The sequence below is a fragment of the Otolemur garnettii genome, unplaced genomic scaffold, assembly GCF_000181295.1.
Source record: "Otolemur garnettii isolate 467f Iridium unplaced genomic scaffold, OtoGar3 scaffold00005, whole genome shotgun sequence".
Classification (NCBI taxonomy): Eukaryota; Metazoa; Chordata; class Mammalia; order Primates; family Galagidae; genus Otolemur; species Otolemur garnettii.
In genome coordinates, this window is record NW_003852400.1 from 2,547,218 (window position 1) to 2,559,918 (window position 12,701).

The 12,701-nt window shown below is 39.8% G+C and overlaps 1 pseudogene; it reads right to left on the reverse strand.

Annotated features, from left to right (window-relative positions):
• Positions 1-11,722: 11,722 nt before the first annotated feature.
• LOC100947400 overlaps positions 11,723-12,701 on the reverse strand; it is a 3,734-nt pseudogene continuing 2,755 nt past the window's right edge.

The following is a 12,701-nucleotide window of genomic DNA, read 5'->3' on the forward strand; positions in this document are numbered from 1 at the left end:
CAAGAAATCAGACATTTCTTATAGTTTTATTGGAACACAGCCACATCCATTTAATTATTGTCCTTGACTGCTTTCATGCTTCAGTGGCAGAATTGAGAGTAGTTGCAACAGAAAGCAAAGCCCAAAATAATTTTCCATCTGACCCTTTACAGGGAACTGCCAGTCTCTGCTACAGAGTATAAAGACAATCTAGGGCAAAATCCATGAGTAACTTGAAGGTTTTGAAGCAGAGCATGGGCAAGCCAACGAGTCTGACAAGCATAGGACAACCAGGAAGAATAAAGTCACAAGAGCCAAAGGAAGGGTTTCTGAGCTCATGTGTTGAATACTGCTGAGAAAATAGAGTGAAGAATTTACAACAACAGCGCCTGGATTTAGCCACCTAGAAATAATTGGTACCTTAACACATTCTCCTCCAGATAGTAGAGGAGGCAGATTATAGAAAGAAGCTCTCCTATGAAATTCCATGAACTTGGGATATGCAAAAGAGAAGAGAATGAGGCAACAGTGTGTCTTCCCCCACCCCCCAGCTATTGCTTTATCTTTGAAAAGTGTTCAATTCAGAAAAGAGCAAGAAGTTGGTAATAAGAGCAAAAAGATCTGAAGATTTGGGATTCCACACAAGGTACAGGAAGATAGGATCAAAAGCACTGGTCAGAGATTGGCTTTAAATGTGGTGAGGTGCTGCTGTTGTAAAACAAAGAAAAGGAAGGGTGCAGATGGATGCCTTGGGTTTCTCTGAAGTCAGAGGCTGGATTGCCCTTAAGGTAGTTTGCATTAATTTATGTTACTCCCGAGAGAAAAGAAGCATCATTCTTTGGTTGGTAACAGAGTCCAGTTAGAAATATAGTTATCTTAACCTGTTGTATTTATTTTTTAAAATTATAATAGGGTACTGAGCTGTTATTTCTTTGATATAACCTAGCATTTTGTAGTTTTTATTAAGATGAACTAGCTATTGTGTTACAAGGCTTCTTGTTGAATTGGCTACAAGTTTAATTCTGATTCGGTCTTCCTGAAGAGCCAGAGGAATTCTACCAGATCTCTGTGCCTAGAAAACTCTTATGGCAATCTCTTGCTTTCTAGTCCTTTCTCCACCAAAAAACATGTTCCTGTTTCTTGCACCCTTAAAAAGAAAAAAAGTATCTCCAGCTCTAGACTCCCTTCTCTCATTTATGTCAGACCTCTATTTATTGCCTCCCTTTCCATTCACTCGTCTCCCATCAGGTTATTACCCCTTACAAGGCAAAACAGTAACCTGATTGCCACGTGAATAAATTTAGTTATTATATTAACTGAGGTCTCTTCTGTATTTGCCACTGCCGATAATCTATTCCTTGAGACTTTCTTCTTCTCTAACATTCTTTGGTCTTCTAACCTCTGTGACTGTTCCTTCTCTCTCAAACTCTCATTCATGCACTTCTAAATGTTGGCACATCCCAATTATCTCCATTCTCCTCTTGACAGATGTCAGCCATTCATATCGTCTCAGATTATGAGCTTCAGCTACTAAAGCCTCCATGAACTCGTATCTTAGCCCAGACTTTGAATTTCTCTACCTACTTATAATATATTTACCCTCTGACACCTACTCTAATGTAACAGGTCCAAGTTTATCATATTCCCCCTAACTTAACATATTTATTCTGATTATCTACCTCATTTGGCAGTTCAACAACTCCTCAAGTGAAACTTCCCTCTCTGTTACCCCACACATTTAATCAACCACGTAGTCCTGTTCTTACATTACTAAGTAATGGTATAACTCTGTGTCTTGTTTCCAACTCTTATTCTAGGCTCTCAAATCTCTTACTGAAATACAGATTGAGCATCTCAAATCCAAAATCTGAACTGTTCCAAAACTTCAAGTTTTTTGAGTTCCAACATGACGCTATAAGGAAATGCTCACTCAAGCATTTTAGATTTCAGATCAGATTAAGCATGCTCAACCATTAAGTATAATTCTAAAATCTGAAAAAAATCTAAAATCCAAAACACTTCTGGTCCCAAGCCTTTTAGAGAAGGGATAGTCAACTTGTAATAAAAAAATTATCTGTTTTCCCTATTTCATTCTACCCTCCTTCCACTCTGCTACTAGAGTATTCTAACAAAACCTAATACCTTCAGTCCCTTGTGTAAAACACCTCAGTGTTCCCTTAGCCTGTAGATATTGCTCAGAATCCAACCCAGCCTACAGAGCTCCCTGGTCTGGCCTTGCGTGTATCTCCTCATGCCTTCTTTCTGTTTTCTGTGCCAGCTTCACTGGCTTCCTATACCTTACACGCATGTACACATACACTTTACCGTTTTCTCCATTACTCTACCTTTGTGTGTTCTGATCTCTGAGCTAGGAATGCCCTCCCTTTTGATGACACCTCCAAGAACCAAGTACTCATCTGCCATCCCTACCTTACATGTCCTTCCTCTGGCATCTGTAGGTATTGAGTATTTCTTTTATGTATATATATATATATTTTTTTTTTATTTCAGGCTTCTTTATTCCATAAATATTTACAGAACATCAACTATAGGCAAAACATTGACATAATCATTGGGACAAATATATCAATTTTATGAGGAAACAAAAGCATTATCTACAAATCAATTATGAGATAAGTGTACTCATTACCACCACTCCTAGTAAAGTTGAAGATGCTAGCTATACAATTATGATAACTTAAAAATCCCAATGGTTTGTAAAAAAATACAAATTTCATTACTTCTGAGTTACCAAGTTACTTGCAAGTTACCAATAACTATAGAAAAACTCAGCAATGTAGCTAACTTCAAAATAACTATACAAAATCAATTATATTCCTATGTAAAAAAGAATTACAAAGTAGTATTAGAAACAGAAAGGTAGCATTGTATCAGCAACCAAAATAGAAAGTACCTATCAATATAGCTTTAACAAGAGCTGTGCAATTTTTTTTGAATACATAATCATTTACTACTTGTTTGTTACAGAATACACAATACAAAATACAAATAGCAAACAAACTTTTTTCCTGATGTTTTTACCAAAGTCAAAAAAAAAGACAACTAAGATAAATAAAAGTAAAAAATAATTTCTAAAAAAATAGGTCACACCAAGTCTTATAGACAGTAGAAATAGAAATACTTCAAAATCATTCTACTTAGTCTTAATACCCCTGATAGTAAAATTAGAAAAAATATATTATTATAAAGGAGAAATTACATATTTCACTGATGAATAAGGATTCAATATGATAAACAACATATTGACATGTTGAATTAAATTTGATGTTTAAGTAATACACGATCAAAATTAAATCCAGTTTGTGTGAGAATTAGTCATTATTTCTGTAGTTTCTGTACAGCAAAGGAGACAATAACCAGAGCAAATAGACAACCTACTCAATGGGAAAGGATATTTGCATATTTTGAATCTGACAAAAGTCTAATAACCAGGATCTATGCAGAACTTCAATTAATCTACAAGAAAAAAACTAACAACCCCATACATCAATGGGGAAGAGAGATGAACAGAATCTTCTCTAAACCCGATAGGCAAATGGCTACTAACTATATGAAAAAATGCTCTTCATCTCTAATTATTAGAGAAATGCAAATTAAAACCACCCTGAGATATCATCTAACCCCAGCAAGAATGGCCTGTATATCAAAATCTCAAAATTGCAGATGTGGAGGGAAAGGAACACTCTTGCACTGCTGATGAGACTGCAAACTAATACAACATTTTTGGAAGGAAGTATGGAGAAACCTTAAAGAACTCAACCTAGACCTCCCATTTGATCCTGCAATCCCACTATTGGGCATCTATCCAGAAGAAAAATAAATCTTTTATTATAAAGACTCTTGTACTAGGCTGTTTATTGCAGCCCAATTTACAATCACTAAAACGTGGAAACAGCCTAAATGTCCTTCAACCCAGGAATGGATTGGTAAGCTGTGGTATATGTACACTATGGAGTATTATTCAGCCATCAAAAAAATGGAGTTTTACAGCATTTGTAATAACCTGGATGGAGGTGAAACACATTATTCTTAGTGAAGCATCACAGGAATGGAGAAGTATGAATCCTATGTATTCAACTCTGATACGAAGACAGTGACATGGTGAGGCATGGGGGAAGGAGACATCAGACAGAGAGGGAGCAAGGGGATGTGGGCAAAAAAAAAAGAAATGGTATTGAGTATTTCTAAACAATCCATGAGTTTATTTTATATGAAACATACTCATCTACTATATCCTGCTTTGGTGCATAGTAGACATTCAAATGTCTGTTGTATAGAGGAATAACTTTTTTTTTTTAGAAACAGAGTCTCATTTTGTCTCCCTCAGTAGAGTGCCGTAGCGTCACAGCTCACAGCAACCTCCAACTCCTGGGCTTAGGCATTGGAGGTTGCCTCAGCCTCCAGAGCAGCTGGGACTATAGGCACCCGCCACAATCCCCAGCTATTTTTTTGTTGCAGTTTGGCCAGGGCTGAACTCGCCACCCTCAGTATACGGAGCCAGCGCCTTACCCACAGAGCCACAGACGCCGCCCTAAAGAAGTAACTTCTGTGTAATACTAAAACTCTAAACTTTTTAAAAAGTGAAACATTTTTCGAAATTTTTTTAAAGTTTTTGTTTCAAGGTGGATAACTTTTTCAAAGTATGGATACATATTACTGCCTTTAATTCCCAAATTTTTGTAGTATAAGGTGTTTTATCAAAATACAGATTAGAAAGTTAAGATATAAAGAAATTAAGTAATTTTTTCTAAGGTTACCTTGTATGTAGTTTTAATAGATCATAACTTTTCCTGGGTCTCAGGCCTCAGAGAATTTAATGAGAGCTATGGACTCTCTTCCCAGAAAAAATTCTCATTTGTTAATAAACAAATTTTCATATAATTTAAGGGGATTAATTCCAAAGACTCCATATTGAGAATTTATCTAGTTAATTGTAAAGCATAGATTAGAATTCAGGGCTCTTTCTAACAAATGTTTTTCCCTCTCTATTTGAACTTCTAGTAGTGCTAATAGGGATTTTAAGGTTTAATCACCTTAAATTGTGCTTTCAACAGGCAAAGTATAAATAAAAGTAATTTTAATTCTACTCTCAAAGATTTTACAGACTTTAAGGATACAGATTCCAAAATTAGTGGTTATTTTAAATGCCTTTTGTATAGGTGGAAAAACAAGCTAAGGACATGAAATTAAGAAAGCTGGCCACATGGTGTGTGAAGATTAAGAACATGGGAATCCGTGTAAGCCATCAACACCAAACTTTTGACAAAAGCTTTCTCTGGTTTTATAACTGGATTTCTGTCTCCAGAAATGTAAATAGGCTAGCTAATTCTGACCCCTGCTAAAAACAACAAAAACTGAAGGACAACTAACGTCTTTGCTTTTCAAATTTAAATGTACTGAACTAACAGGACATTAAGAAATTGCCGGGTCAAGATATACAATGGGGCCCTGACAGGTAACCAAGCACTGAAGGTGCTCTGACCCTGAGTTATTTACCGAACCTGGGAACTATGAGCTTCAATTTTTAGGGTCTGAAAGGGCATGATGAACAGAAATCAGAGGCGTTCCTGTCATAAATCAGGTCACCCAAAGGGCTACACTTACCCTTCAGGATGAGGATAATCCCCTAGTAATCTACCTCCACATCCTAGGGACCTGCAAAAAAAGTTTGGGTTCTGGGCAAACCAAGGTAAAAATCTCAGAAGTTGCCCTTGTAAGCTAGCCTTTACAGTCCAGATTCATAAACCCCCTGCATACTACAAAACCTCAAGTGAAAAATTGAGATTTAAGCTGGATGAGCAGAGTTCCCTAAATACCTGACAGAAGTAAATGCAAATTCTTTGTGAAAAGGAACTTCCATCGTAGGCCTCAAAGAATTCCCAACGTAATTTTCTAAGAAAAGTAAACAGCTTACAAAATAATCACAGTAGGAAGCCAGACGCCATGAATGAGAACCGCAGAAAAATGATTCACAAAGTGTTCAGATACTGAAATTGTGAGACCGATTATAAAATAACTGCATCGTAGGTTTAAAATAAAATACCCACTGGAAGCTATCTCCAAGGAATAGGGTACTTTTTTAATGGCCTTGCAGATTTGAAAAAAGGATTAATAGGACTTGTTGCAATAAAAAATATAGCAAGTGGAATTAACAGATTAGACAGAGAAACAATGGTTGGAAGACAGGTGAGACGGAATTACTCCAAATATGACATAAAGCAATTGGAACAAAGCAACATGAAAGGGGGAAAAGACCTAACAGACAAAATCAGAGGTAGAGAAAAAGAAAAGAGAAGATGGGTCAGTCTGTATTTTAAGAGATCAGGCTCAGCATTTACCTGAACTGGTGAGAGACAGTAATCTAAAGATTAACACTCAATGAATCCCAAGCAAGATAAATTAAATCCACACCCAGACACATTATAGTAAAACTGCAAATCAAGAGTAACAAAGGAAATATCCTAAAACCAGGCAGAGGAATAAAGATTGCATTCTAAGGTAAGAAATTGACTATGGAAGTCTCAACGGCAACAATGGAAGCCAGAAGATAATGTCCAGCTTCCAACTGCCAAAGGTAGAAACCTCTTCCAACTAAGACAGTCTTTTTAAGAATGAGAATAAAATAAAGTCATTTCAAACCACCAGAAACTGAAATTTTGGCACTAGCATGCAATCACTATACGGAAATAAATGATGAAGGGATGAAGACCAAGAGAAGTAAATATGTTAGGGTGAACTGAGCAAACTGACTGTGCAAAGCAATAGAAGTGATGTCTTATGGGTTGACAGTAAACAATATTTAAAATACAGGTGTGGCATGGAGCTGAGGAAATGGAATTAAGTGTTCTGAGGTACTCGAATTGCTGGAGGAAGTTAAAATTAGTGATTAATTTTAGTCTATAATAAGTATAGACTTATTCTGAACTTAAAGGCATAGAATAAAGTGTGTTGCTTTCAAACTAACAGGGAAAGGAATGGTTAAAATTTTTTGAAAGAAATGAAAAAAACAGGACGAATAGCAAAAAAATAAGATTTATGGTACATATGAGCCATGTTTGTGTCTATTTTTCATATTACATGGCTAGGTAGCTTCCTAACAGCCCTACATACACATAAAATCAGTGAAAAGATTTAACTGATCAGTTAAATGTACCTGCCACCTACAAGAGATACATCTAAAACAAGGTACAAAGAGGCTGAAAATATTTTTTAATGATTTTTTAAGATAATTACTGCCATTTTTCTTTGCATCAGATGTTTGCTCAAGGTTTCTGACCAAGCCAGTCTGAAACATGGGTGTCATTGGTCTGGAGAATAGTGCACCAAACTAAGCATAGCGCTCAAAGGAATACAGCTTTCCAGCACAGTGCTGGTGCCCAGCGTTATTCACCAAGCTTTTGGGTTAATATGTGCCTCAGGCAAAGAACTCTTTCATCTCTCAGATTATGCTAATGTGCATTCAGAAGCCATCTGAGAAACGTCAAAGGACAGTTTAGTGCAGGAAAAGATGCAGTCTGAGAAACAGTTCCTACTCTTGATTCTTCTTCTGAACCTTCCTACTGCCATTTTTCACTTTTTTAACATCCACTCTCTGTATGTTTTCTTAGGGGTTCGGTGCATTATCCTTTGAATCACTAGGTGGAGGGAGGGGCAGAACTACCCGTGAGACTTTGCTGAACTACATCCATTTACTCCTAAACTCTGGCAGGCCAGGACATGACAGTGGAAAGGGCCTGTGTAGTTTAGATAAACCACCAGAGAACAGCTGTCATCTCCTGTTGAGAAGCACTGCTCTATATAAACCACTGCCCAGATACCAAGGGAGGACCTCATCCCGACATGCTTTATAAACCCTATCACCTCCTCATCAGTAGTGTTCTCCCTTCTGCTTAGAGAGCAGGGCACAATCAAGAATGCTTCTGTGAGGTTTATACAATTTGTCATCACCCTAGCCTGCGAGAGGAAGGAAAGGTCACTGTATTTTTCCAGCAGGGAACACGGAGGAAGGACTTTGCTCTGGGCAGAGACACGTTATATCATTTCCAGGCTCTGCAAGTCCTTCGTCCTTTCCAAGCAGGTCCTCTCCTCTCTTCATATAGGCTAAACTGGAACAGTAAGCCAGTAAGGAGGTCTCTCAACAATTTACGTGTACAAAAAGTTCTAGGTATATACTTTTTGTGCATTATCTATATTCTCTACAATGTGCACGTGTTACTTTAATTATCAAGAAATAATACAAGCATGTTTGACAAACAGAATCGCAAGTGCTGGTCTCAGAAGTCAGAGGGTGAGGGCTCCAGGACTCCTGGGGAATAAGGAGTTTTATAATCCTCAAGTGGGTGAGGAGAGCTTCTGCTTTGAGGGCCAAAAAAGCAACTGAATTTAGCATTTTTGTGTGTGTGTGTGTGTGTGTGTGTGTGTAGATATATATTTAGTGTGTGTGTGTGGAAAGAGTGAGAAATACCTCATTCCCTCTCACCTAATTTCAAAACTAGGAGCAGAGAATACAACAATATATGCACCACAGTAGTTTTAAAAGCATATTTCAGTCTCATGCCTGGGAACAGTTTGAATCTTGATTGGCAAAAATTTTAACTCATTGGATAAAACTATTTCTTTGGGGCGGCACCTGTGGCTCAAAAGAGTAGGGTGCTGGCCCCATATATATACCAGAGGTGGTGGGTTCAAACCTGGCCCCAGCCAAAAACTGCAAAAAAAAAAAAAAATCTCTTTGGCAGGTCCTCCCCTGTTGCCAGCCACCATTAGATAATATGCTCTGTGAGAGCAACAGAAATGCCTGGCCTGTTGAACTGTTTTCCCAGGCCTAAGTGAGGGCCTGGATCGTAGCAGATACGTGAAGAAAGTTTCATAATCTGTGAGTCTCACTTCTGCCTCACACACCCTCCACTTTCAAGCTTGTTCCCTGCCCACTTCTCCTACCTACCCCCAGGTCATTACGTCAGCCAAGAGCTGGTGCTTCTTAAGGCGAAAAATGATCAGTGGAAATTGGTCAACCAGCCCAGTGCCTTCAATCATCTATGTCTTGTGGAGAATTCTGGACTAGCATTTCCACTTTCTTTATTATCTTACATTTAAATACTAAATACATTTAGTATTATTTCTTCTTTCTTTACCCAAAAAAAAAGATCAAATTCGATTATTCCTTAGCAGACCTGCAAAACTACACAAGCAGCTCGGAAGACCTAAATTTCCAGTATAGTCAGAACTCCCAGAACAGAATCTCAGATCCTTAAGACTATAATTTTTGTTTGTTTTTACTTTTGACCACGAGCGTCAGTAAGAAACATTTCACGTTGCAATCCTGTGCAAACACTCACATAGGTTAGTGAGGTTCTCGCCTTCTGCGGTACACTCTGATACTGCTAAGCTGTTCTCTTACTCTGTTCTATTCTTTAAAAAAAAAATCCATTTTGAGCTCACAAATTTGATTTCTTGAACACCAAAGGTTGTGACCTAAAGTGGAAAACCCCTGACCTACACGAACCCAACACAACCTCGGCCCCCTTGTTCTCCTATTTGAAACACCACAGCTCTGCAGAAAGGATCCAGGCCAGCATGGACCCTAAGCCAAACTTAGGGGCTCCGGCTATAACCAGATGAGTTCAGGAGTGTAGTGAACAAACTACACTACTTGCTCACTGTGGCATTTCCTGAGTAAAGAAAGGTTGGAAGGGAAAGAAATTAACGTCCTTGCCAACTCTGCTAGGTAGGCATGCTAGGTACTGTACGTGAATTGCCTCCCTCCCCCCTCAAAAATTCTCCATGGTGGGCATCAGCGCACTCTACAGCTGGTGGACAAGAGTGCTTCCCTCTTTTCCTGTGTGTTTGGCCAGATCTGGTTTCTTACTCACTTCCTCCAGGAAGGCCCCTCCAAGAAGCCATGAACCTCTGGACATGCAGTCAGCACTAGATTTCTCCATGAGGTTTTGCAATATTTGGTTATTGCGCATGCAGTGTGTACATGATTATCAACTGTGTGTGAGGTATATATGTGTCTCTTGCTCTGCTGCTGCCAAAATCACACGCAGGCTTTCAGTAAATAGGCTCTTGCAATTCTCAGACATCAATGTCGTGCTCCACAATTCCCTTTTCTGGTGCCTCGTCTGACCCAGCCATTTGAGGATGACTAGAGCATTTCCAGCTATTTTTAGTTCCTCCGGCTGCTGACCTAGACTGTTTGCTGAGGAGGCAGTAGGAGCTGGGAAGGGCTATATCAGCCAAATCCAGACCACATCTCGGGCTGACTGCCTCCAGCACTGGGGCAAGCACTGAAAACAAGAAATCATGTGGGCAGAGCTTTCCAGGTGGGCAAATAAAGAGCAGATGGCTACCCCCATCAGCAATAGAAACAGCCACCTGGGTTGTCTAAGGCTGTAGGAGAGAAGACAGCAAAGGACACAGGGAGGTCAGGGCACCCAAACAAGTCTGCAGCCAACGCCTAAGAGCAAAACCACCCATAAGCCATGTTCCTCCTTGAGTTTCCCCCGGGGCCTTCTACTCTTCTGAGTGCTGCAGGCAAAAACCAATCCTGCTTAAGCCATGCACTTGCAGCATATTCCACACTCACACCCGGTGAAGGGGGCAGCCTCCCAGACACAAGGCAGTTCTTTGGCTAGAATGGGTCCTTCTAGGTCAAGTTTTTCTACCTTTTATATCTCATGGCCCACTTGAACCTATAGTTAAACTTCCATAGCACATTTAAATTAGGTTGATCAAAAAAAAAAAAGTAAAAAGTATATATATTTACTGTTCTTTGACGTTCTTTTGAAAATAATTTAATCTTCAAAAATTTTCGAGGCACACCTAAGGTCTTCTTAGGCCACACCACTGTGCTGCGGCACACAAGTTGAAAGTCAGGGCTCTAAATCATACAACTGCACAGGGTCTGATTCAACACATAGTCTGATCCAATCTCACTTTCAAGATCTTTCTATATCGATTGGCTTAATGGTACATAGAAAATTATAGACATATAGAAATAAATGGAATATATATGTGGATATGTAAAATGTAGACAGAGAGATGGAAAGATTATACTTGACAGGTTCCCTCTAAGAGACTCACATTAAAGCTTATAATACTTCAGAGAAAAACTGCCTTTTCTTCTATATGAATTCACACCTTTGTTCAAAGCAGCTCTGGCCAAAAAACAAATCATGACTTTCAAATCATTTAAGCCAGCATTTGGCTCATGTTAAGTAGACTAAAAGGAACTAAGTACTTTCTCTGTTCTTCAGAGTAATAGGAGGGAAAATATCAGAGTTTTATAGTTTATCCTAACTATAGTCCATGGTTCCTTTTTTGTTTTCACAGCTTATCTCAGATCTGAAGATTGATGTGAGGGTGCTCAGAGCTAGCTCCTTTTCAGGGGCTTTTGATATTTAAATCACGTCTATCTATGAGCACATTTCTTCATGAGAAGTAGTAGCATCTATTCCGAATAATTTTTAACATTAATGAGCTGATTAATTCCTGTAATAAAATATCAGAAGTTAGAAGGGGTTCACTTTAGGCCTCATCCAAATGAAACCCGAATTTCTTTTTTTTTTTTTTTCTAGTGTCTGGCTTTTATTGGTTGCCTGTTTTCCCAAACTGAGCATTTTTTTTGAAAGTCACCGAGGTGTGATTTAGTCAGGGGTAGAGATGGCGGTGGGCTAGTGGTCAGTTGGCAGGAGGATGCCAGCATGGCATGATGAATCCTTCACATGTAGTACCAGGCTGAGAGTCCAGCAGCCAGGGCCACACCAATAGCCAGAACGAGCTGGAGGCTGGGCTTCCTCAACACAGCCATGGCTGTTGGGTTAGGACAGCTGCTGCCCTCCCAGGCACCTTCGTCTTGCTGGACAACGTAGGAAGGGCTCTTCAGCACATCTCCTTTCCCATCATGCACAGGGAGCCCATCCTCCACGGTCTTTCTGGCAAACCTGGAGCCAGCCTGGTCCAGTTCATTGAATATCTATATGTTGTACTTTTAAGGCCCTGCTGGCCCCCTCCACGATTCTCACTTTGGTCTTCAGGTTCAGTTCCAGGGCATTCATCAAGTAGAACTGCTTGAACTGCTGGGCATTGTCCACATTTTCAAACAGGCAGAACTGGGTCCCTTCCCCTGTGCTGAGGAGTTTCAGTGCTCGCTGAGCCACCTGATTCAGCACCTGGCACCTGAGAGGTCTCCCCATGTAGCTGGTGTATGCATGGGCCACCAGCAGCTCCGGCTCAATCTGCCTTCAGTACTATATCTGATCCACGTACCTTTGGGCAGACTCAGAGCACTGCACCCGCTCCTCCCAGTTTTCATTCACCAAAGAAATACTCCATGTCCTTGGTCAGCACCCCCTTCTCGGTACAGCTCCTTGGGGAAGTACAAGAGAACAAAGGCTGGGTGGTCCTCATTCCTGTCCATTTCCTCCTGGAGGGCCGAATATGGTAAAAGTGCAGTGGTGGCCAGCTTAAATGTGGCCTTTCAAGAAGTTCTTGGCAAACTGGTGTTTTCTGCCTTGTCATGTGCCTCCTTGGTCCCTTCCTTCAGGAGCTCAGAGAGGTCACCTGTTCTGGTGTGTTTGTCCTTTTCTGAGGCCCCAGAGTTCTTTTTCTCTGACTTTTCTACCTCCTCTGAGGTCTCCACTTCAGTTGACGTTGTTGCTAAATGTGGTACTTGCTGCTTTTACCCCTCTGGTCCTGCC